Genomic DNA, 10371 nt, shown 5'->3' on the forward strand with positions numbered 1-10371 from the left:
TAAGTTAAATTATTACTTATTATATTTTATATTTAAAATAATTTTACAAAACTCTGACTGTTATAATTTTCTCTTATATCTTTTACATGTAGAAATTTCAAGTTCCATGTTTACAATGTGTTCTTATTACTCAATAATAAAAGACGCTATGCATCCTGCCATTTCGCAAAGTCAACCTCGCATGGTTGCATTTTCGTATATATATTTTCGTGTTCTTTACAGATGGTAATGTACTCAGACTTAGGTACTGCATATCCACTTATAACGGAATTAGATAATATCTCTTCAAAGAATATAATTGCATTCTTAATTGCTACTCGTCTATGGAACTAAAGTGGGTATGTTACAATAATCCTCGAAGGATGCAGTGACGTGGTGACAAGTTTCCAACCCGTTTTAAAATCTAATCCAATCTAAATCTAGATGGTGATATAAGGTTCACTTAGGGGACGGTCTTTTTTACCAACTCACTTAAATCCTACGGGTTCCTTGTGATACCATTCACAATTTAGCAGTAGTCATTAACTGTATTACTTTTTGTACCATTATAGTTTCCATAAAGAGCAAGATCTTTTCAAGCTTTTTCCGGGACACTCAGTGAAAAAGCTCAAGATATGTTTACCTAAATAGTTCGCAAAGAAAATGTTTTACATGTTATCTTTTTCCTTCTTATCTTCGCTACTGCTGTGATATTCATTGGAGGGAGCTCCCAAGATAATTTTTATATAGAATGTAATTCATTACTAAAGAAGGAGTAAAACTATTTACTTTTTAGTTTGTTTCTTTATTTAGTAAATTTAAATTTTACTAATTAGTCCTTTAAAAGTAAGTCAATATTCATGTTTGTATAAAATTTATTTCAGTAAGTTTTGCTATAAATTTCTTAAACGTGGGGTTCTTGATTGATTGTATAAAAAAAATCAAACCATTTCATTGAAATGAATGGTCTTTTATTTAATTTTTTTATATAAATTCTACAATATTTTTTTATTCGTAAGAAAAATTTATGTATTTTACTTTGGTAGAATATTTTTATTTAAAATTGCTTTTTAATAATGTCGATATGATATGTAAACATAAAGTAAGTATCTCAATATACTTCGAGCTGCTGCTGCGGGTACTGGTGCTATTGATGCCAATATGTCGACCTACTTCACATTTAAAATCTGCTCAAATTGTTCTTTAATTAATTCAATGATGTGTGGAAAGCACAATATTTCATATGGAATTTTTGTTATTTTTAATATATTTTTCTTTGGTTTATGTTGATTTTCTTTACATTTTGGCATAATTCCCATGTTGTAAAAATTGTAAAAATTGTAAAACTCACAAAAAAAAAAAACAAAAAAAATAACGATATAATTTTATGTAGATTTTCGCCTTCTTCAACACTCAGTTTTCACGCTTGAAATGCTAAAGAAATTCAATTTTATTTCTTTTTTCTGGTTGACGTGCACCAAAAAGTTGAGAAGTGCAATGAGTCAAAAGTACAAAGTGAAAAACTTGGACGAGAAGAACATTTTAAATGCGTTCAGAGTGCAATTTTATGAAAACAAAAAATAAATATTGCAATTTGCAATTCGAAATTTGCAATTTGCAATTTACAATTCTGGCAAAGTTGTTCGTGTCAAAGTTGTAACTTGGATGCCACATCAAAGTTATTGCATTATTTAAGGTGCCGGCAGACAAGTCCAATCATAAACAATTTGCCAAATCAGTGCGAAAAAACTACACGAAAAATAATTCAATAAAATGAAATGTTAGAAAAACTTTCACAATTGGCACAGAAAGCGAACTTACTACACCACCCCCACATCTGTGTCCCACGTCTATGTCTTGGCTGCCGCTGTCTGCCCATCACTTCAGCACACATTGCACATTCGGATGTTTTCCATATTTTCTTAATCCAAGTTGTGGGTAATTATCCTTCATATTCGATTTGGCTATTCAAACAGAATTGATACATCGAACGTTTATGCAAATTAAATGACAACTTGTTAAACAAGTAATCATAAAATTAATTTAATTATTTTATTATTGGCCGATTCTCGTAATTGCTTTGATGTGGAAATCGAAATCAAATTGTTTAGACAATTTTCGCCATAAATTGATTTTATTATTTTAATTAATTTCTAATATCAAGTTGAGATCAATTAACTTGAATTTATAACTTAATTAAACAGAAGATTTTTGCTATCAATATAATAGTTTTATGCATGAGATAAGATACTCATAACTTCTATTATTATCATTATTATTTATTTAAATATAATGTACATTTAATTATGCTTAATTTCTTACTTCAAGGTACATATCTTAAATAAGTTCATAAAGTAATATGCAGAATTTACTACCCATTATTGCAAATGGCATGCAATGACGTGGGTTAGCTACAGCCGCGAAGCCGATACGGTTGGCCTAACCCATGCAATTCCTACTCTCACGTCCCCTTTGTACAACCTGGATAACATGAGCAACCTATGAGCGAAAAAAGGTAACCCATCCTTTTGGAGCTCTATGTCACCGCAAACGAGAGAGGCAGCCTTCGATTTAAAGGTCCGCCGAAGTTTGGCTGCTTACCAACACCTCGCTGCACTGGGTGTCTGACTTGTATAAGCGACTTGCTATATAACTGCATTCACCGGAAGTCCTTAGGCCCAACACCCATCTATTCACAAAACCTTTGATAATCAAACATAAAAAAATATAACAATGATAATATTACGCCAAGGGTTAATCATAATAGGATAAGGATTTTAGAGGTGTGAGAATCATGATGAATGAAACCAACATTCATTAACGAAATGAGGGTAAGATAGAAAGAGAGATAGATAGAGAGAGAGGGAGATTGCAAAACTCTTACTCTCAAAATAATAGAAATGCTAAGCTATACTCATTGTATTAGGATAGAAAAGTTCCGAAGCAAACTTCTATATTATAAACATTATTAACACAATTAGAATAAATCCTGCTGCTTACTCTAACTCTCGTCTCTTAACTGTCTTAGCATATCCTACTATTAGTGCAGTAGGAAAGCATTAAAGTGCTTTGTATAAACTCCACACTCGTGTATGTTATGCTTTATTCACATAACGTAAGGTAAATACGTGTTACTGCTAAATATTAACTTATTTATATTATTGTCTATATATTTTTCCAGTTTTAATGTGTAATATTTTAAGAATAAGACTTTGAATAAAAAATAATATATACAAAATTGAACAAAAAACTACTTAAAAATGTTAGATTTGTTTATTGTATTTTATTGCATTGCTTCTAATATTAAAAAAAATCTTTATTGAAATTTTAATAAACTCTTTTTCCAATCAAAATCATATTTTTCTTTTGATTCACATACATAAAAAACCAGAGTAATCCTTTAAATTCATTAGAATCAAAAAAACGCATTATAAATAAATTAAATAAATGGCAAACATATTAGCATTTAAATGTACACTAAGCAGAAAAAGAGGATTACCTATAAATGTGAAATCCTTGTTCATGGCCTATTGGCCCACAAAAAAAAAAAAAAAGAAACAGAAAAACACATATTCATGTAATCGAATCCCTTCAACTTAACCACTAATCTAAATTGACATATTTGAACCCGAACACACACAGGAATACGTATATTACACGCTTTGAGAAATCAACAAGAGTAGAGAAAGAACTCCAAGAAATACAAAGCAGGATAACGAAAACAAAAATATATATATATATATTTATATATAAAATAAAATAAAAATAATAAAAATAAAAAAACAAGAAATGAAGGGCGCAAAAAGCACAAAATAATAAATCAACTTTTCTACAAATCTAAATCGGATCCAGAACTGAACTGAACTAAACTGTACTGAACTGAAGTGAAGTGAAGTGAAGTGAACATAAGAAAATGTACATTTCATTTAGAATTCTATGGCTGCTACAATTTAAAATATTTTGCAATTTCACTTCATTCATTTGGCAGACATATGTCCTTTATTTCATATCGCAACAATATAAATTCACATATTGGCTTAAAAAACTTAATAAACGTGAAAAGCAAACGGTGCATGTGGCAACGTATGTACGTCTATTCAAGAGTATTGTGTAACCCTTTGAAATGATAAATAGAAAGAAGGAGGAGAAAAAATTTACAAAATATGTACACAAATAGTAACTGGAATTTACAATAGAAGGCACAGATACGCAGCTACGAGCTACGAGCTACATAAGCTAAGTACGTTTATTGACAGCACAAGGATATGCAATTCCTAACGATATGGGTAGGTGCCGATCCAGCCAACAAAACTTATTGATTTGCAACATTTGTCAGTGACATGTCGAACTTTGCCAATAACAAAAGGAATTATTTTAGCCAGCGAATGAAGTATCTCGAATCGCAAGTAGCAAAGTAGCGCAGTAGCGAAGTGGCGGCATAGCAAAGTAGCAAACCAAATCTTTGCGCTCACGTAAGTTTCTTCAGTTGCTTTTATATCAATTTAAGATACTTTCAGTTTTTATGTCGATAAAAACTAATCCTGTGAGTTGAAAGAAAAGTACTTTTTAAACGTACAAAAGAAGACTTAAGACTGAACAATATTTTTCAACTCATCAAACAAAATCATTTGTATGTATGCAAGTATACTTTCAGGCGCATATGTTACTCTCAAGGATAATGTGCTTTTGGTTGTCAATAATTTACCTGATAAGTAGCTCTACGTGGTGGTGATTTCTTTAGAATAACAACAACTTGTCATATAATGAATTAAAATTGATAAAATCCATACAATATCTTTCAAGTCCGCAATTTTTTTGTTTTTAAAAAACTGTTTCTTAATTTTGTAAAATGTAAATAGGACATAAAGTCCTATGACAAAAAATTAATTTGGAATGGAAAAAGTGGTAATAATTAGAAAATTTTAAATTAAAAAATTAATTTCAAATCAAGTAAAACTAATTGACTGACTATACAGCTGTTTCAGATGTTGTTAAATGTCTATAATTAATAGTTTTTGGAACTATTCATTACTGTCATACATAATAGTGGTTTAATTTGAAGAATTCGATACTTAGACTTTTTAATTAAAAACTTATATATAGACAATTACACAAATAAATATTTCCAAAGACGACTAAAAATGGCAATTCCGGTGTAGCTAGGCAATAAATAAAAAAGATAAAATCTTGATCAGAAAGATTTACTTAAAATTAAGATTTATGTTTTAGTTTATAGTACCTATCATACAGTCATATGAGGAATGGTAACCATAAGACATGTTATACGAGGCATCAAATAACAACTCTTAATTTACTACCTTTACTATTATTTTGGTACACGAAAATACACATACTTACTATGTAGGTCCAAATTTTGACATTTATTACTGAGTACGACGGTTTTAATCAATGAGACGAGGGACAGAATTTGACCGTGACCAAATTTTAATCAAAATTTCTCTCTTTTTCTTATTCTCATATTTTTAATATAAAATGAAAGCAACAACAAATTTCTATTTGACGTGACCATGAATCTTTATATAATACGGCCCTAAATGATTATTTTACTTCTTTTAAATTTTTTACAAATAAATTACTCTTAGAAAACTGACAGACTTACCAACACCACGTTATCGAATCTTAGAATGGTTACAGGGGCCTCGTGGAGATATGCAGATCTGAGGTCAATTATTGCTTAGTCTGAGGAAGTGATAAACAATAATCCAGTCAAGGCGTAAAGAGGGGTTTTGAAGATACCTCGAGTTAATAAAGAGTAAATGTGCTTAAATACACTGACTCAAATAGCTTTAACATAAATAAATAAATAAATTCTGAAGAAATTTTTGAGATCATGTACTAGATATAACTGATTTAAATAAACAGCACTACAAAATTTTTCGGTGTCTGAAACTGCTAAGACTTTAAAATGCTTTTAAGCCAAAATTTTTCAGTAGAGCATTTACAAAAGACAGTTCTTTGCCATTGTGGTTCTTCAATATAAATTGAAGTGTCTGTGCTAACCTGATTTAAATCAATCAATTCAAGTTAATCAAAAACTCATCAAAGAAGAAATTAGGGGTCAAATTCTCACTTACTTGGATCGTAACTAAACATACGTCAGAGAAGTGCTTTTAAGTATTTTTAACGAATTTTCTACTTACTTAAGACACCTATGGGATTTAATTTTGTTTGACCATTATTTGTATATATTTTTAAGTTGTAAAGAAATGAATCGAATGAAAAACACTATCAACACTGAATATAAGAATTCGATATGAACGCAATCGTGTAATCTAGTAAATTTTAAAATTTCTGTAGAACACCAATATATAAATATTTCCGATTTAAAACCATGAAAGTCGAGAAATAACAAAAACTTCAAGATGAAAGTATGACGATATAGTTCACTTTATTTTTTTCCAAAACCAATCGAAAATATCGACATGGCAGATATTTTTGCTGTGAATGCAGTGCGGATGCTGTAAAGAGCAACGCTGATTGGAAGAGAAAATTGGTAAAATATATAAGTAAGCAAAAAACAGTTCTACCTATATAAACACATTTGCAGTGGGGGTCGGTATTAATTTTATTGCGTAAACTACAAAGTCATACATCATCTCACAAAGAACAAGTACTTGAACAGATTGCTTAATCTGAATTTGCAAGTTCATGTTGCTTAAATAAAGACTAAATTGTCCATTGTTTTCGAGTTCAACACGTTTGAGTCTGGTCAAAGAGCAATGTTTAAGGAAAGTGGTTAAAATATCAGAGCTGATAAAGCCAACAACATTTTCATTTAATTCCCAGAAAGCGGATAATTCATAGATGCAGTAGTAAATGAACAAAACCCAATTTAATGACTTAATCGCAGAGCCCAGTGCCTTTTAGACTTTGCTTTTCCAAATGTAATACGAAATAGTTACTCGATTAAGTAGTAGGTGGTTGACTTGTTTATAAGTGCATAAAACAATCTTCCGAGACTTGTTAATACGAAGGACTAAAACTAATACTAACAAGACCCTTTTGCAGACTTTTTGCTTACTCGAAGTCAATGCTTATGATATATTATTTAAAAACTAGAAATATTATACCTTAAGATATTTGATATATAGAAATACTATTTTTGCACATGAATATACCATATGCAATGTATGAATAATTAATATTAAAAATTATATAAAAATTTAATAAAATAAATAATAATATATTTGCGATAAAAATATATTACTTACAATAGAAATCCATTAAAAGCTATGTGCTCGGCGAATCGCCTTCTCCTACAGGTGATGCTATATTGCTATCTGATGATGAAAGTGGTCGACATATGCCTAATTTAGTTAATCCTAAAGGCATGCCCTTAAGTATTGCAACGGCTTCATCCAAATCTAGCCCATTTAAACTATGTTTCGCCAAACTAACCAAACGATCGCCGGGATATATTTCATAGTTGTTTCAGCAGAACCACCGCGTGTATAAGTTCGCGTATCACAAGATAACATCTATCCACTCGGGAATCTAATTGGAATTCTCTGATAGTCCAATATGGAGGAAACCAAACCTGGTTCAGTTATTCAATTTCAATGTGTTGGTAACATTTCAAGAACTCCTATAATGCGCTTTATACCCAGATACATTTCTCCAATGAATTGTAGATCGGTTCCTGAATCGGTCAACGTGCAGTGCTTCGATGATATAAAAGTGAACTTTCGTTGGCTGCATTTTGTCTAGAGTTTTGCAGACTTTGTGTGTGACTATAGGTAAAGCAGACTACGACAGATTTCGAAATGCTTCTGGAATTTTGTGAATGAAATGTATATTATAAAATAAGATAGTGCTTGTTGGGACCTGCAGACGCACAAACCAGTTTTACATGACGAGTTGGGCAGTTCTTTGAGTATCTTAACAACTTCGATGTGTTTCAGTCCTTGTAACTTGTATTCATTCACTTGTAATAGCTCATCACCGGGTTTAAGTATACCTTGTCGTCCCACTGGTCCGTCTTCAAGTATGGAACGTATATAGTGATGTGGACGCTTCTCAATGCCACACTCTACGTCCACGGTGCCCTCAAGGCTGATTCCTAGACCTGAAAGTTTATTTATTTCGGCTACAATAATTTCACTTTCGGGAAACTCACTTTTCCAAGCCACCTTAAGTGATTCAACACTGGGACTCAAGGTTGGGGTTTTCGGAGTAATTGCCGTCATCGTCTTCATCGCTGCCCCAGATGTTGGCATTGTAACGGATACAGTGGTAGTTACGTTTTCAATTTTTACCATCTTTGTTGTGCTATATTGCCTTATAAGTTGCTTATGCGGTACTTCGTGGTGATATTCATCAGTGTCATTACCACTGTCCAAGCCGTTACCATTAACATGCGTAGCATTGCCATTAGCAACAGGTGTTGTTGGTGTTTTTAATAATTTATTACTACCAACATTGCTGTGATCACTTCGATCCAACATACTCGACATATTGGACTCGACCGTATCCCGAGATGGCAGTTCACCATAATCCAAAATCGCCGTACCGCCATCAGTGGCAATGGAATCGGCATCAGATTTTGGTGGTAGCCATGACAGTGTAGCTATCGATGGTGATGCAGGTAGAGATACTTGCGATTGAGTATCGCCCTTCAATTCAGTTAAGGCAACTTGTAGATGTTCAAACTTACGGCCGCGTAAGAAACGTTCTAACGTTAAATGTACTTCGATATCGGTATTGCGAAGGATTTCAACCGCTTGATGATTTGTAACACCAGCTAATGTTTTACCATCAACAGCAACTATACGATCATTAATTTGTATCTGCCCACTCATTTCGGCGGCACTACCTTCAATTATGCTCTTCACAAATATGCCAGAGAGATCTTCTTCCTCGCATACATAACCCGCCACAGTAATGCCAAGTCCATAAACATTTTTACATAACTTTACTTCATACGTTTCTGTTTCTGGTGAATCCATGTAATTGGAAGATGTTGATGAACAACGATCAAGTTCATTTGCTGCATTAGGGTTGCCAGCAATATTGCCAGCTATCACAGTCTCAATGTGGTCCATGGTTAGGGATAATGATGTCATTGTATGCATTGCAGGTGTGCCGGCACTTTTCGATGATGAAAGATATGGCAGAGCTGATGGCGGTGGTGAAACAATCGAAAACGGTACAATGTCCAAGTCTCTGGGGCACATACGCGCTGCAGTCGACGACAGCTCTGTCGGTATCGGTGGCAGTGGCAAATCAGCTAGCTCAGTGTCCGGCGTTGGTAAGAAACCAACGCTAGTAGCACTTGTTGCAAAACTGGGATTTTGAAATAGATGACGCGACAGTTCTTCCGGGTCGGAGAGGAGCTTAGTTGGAATAATTGGCGCATGACTAGCCAACGTTTGATAATCGGTGGCGGTCGGTTCCACCGGTCTTGCCACAATCAATCGAACATGAGCTCCAGTCTGACGAAGAACCGTTGCTACTTGTTCGGAACTGAAGCCACGCAAATTAACTTCGCCAATTTGCAATAGATGATCGCCACACTGTAAACGCCCATCACGTTCGGAGACGCCGCCCGGTGTTAAGGCCTTAATGACAACGCCAGTGCTGCGACCACCAACCAATATAAAACCCAAACCATTGCCATCATTTACCAAATCGATTACCTCCACCTGAGACCATTCAGTGCTTAAAACCATTTTGACGACGTTAGGAATGTGTGACGTCGTTTCAAGGCAGCACCAACAGCAGCAGCAACATTAGTAACAGCAGCGTCAGCAACAGCAGCAGTAGCAGCAACAATAGCAGCAATTTTTGTTGTTGTTGTTGATGTTGATGTTGGTGTTGTTGTTGTTGTTTTTATTGTTGTTGTTGTTGTCGTTGTCGTTGTTGTAAAGCGTTGGTGTTGGTGTAAAACAACTTCTAACATGACGTGATTTTCGTTTAACAACGCACACACTGCAATAAGTTTAATGATGATGATGATTACGATGAAGATGACGATGACGATGACGATGACAGTACAGATTGCAAACGTTGCCAGTACCAAAACCAACAAATGTTGCAGGGAAGCGTGCGGTAACAAAATTTTATTTGCTAACAATTTTTTGTTTTAAAGTTCAAAACATGCAATATTGTACTATGTTCCCTTTTTTACTTGGTCTTACTCTTGCGATAACGAGTACGAACAAACACGCACGGATTGCAAGCGAGTTTAATGATTTCAGCGAGTTTAAACCTATGTAACGCGTAATTGTAGCTACGTTATTTCGCAGTAGTTCTTATGTGTTTATTTTTTATATTATTATTATTTTTATTTTTTTATTTTTTTTTTTGTTTTGAATTTACTGTAAAAATTATTTGCTATGTTTACTCTTCTGTTGTTGTTGTTGTTGTTGATGT

At 33.3% G+C, this 10371-nt stretch overlaps 1 pseudogene; it reads right to left on the reverse strand.

Moving 5' to 3' along the window:
• Positions 1 to 7221: 7221 nt before the first annotated feature.
• On the reverse strand, positions 7222 to 9758 carry LOC119682640 (annotated as a pseudogene).
• Positions 9759 to 10371: the final 613 nt, after the last annotated feature.

This window comes from Teleopsis dalmanni, chromosome 2 (assembly GCF_002237135.1).
Source record: "Teleopsis dalmanni isolate 2A chromosome 2, ASM223713v2, whole genome shotgun sequence".
NCBI classification, from domain to species: Eukaryota; Metazoa; Arthropoda; class Insecta; order Diptera; family Diopsidae; genus Teleopsis; species Teleopsis dalmanni.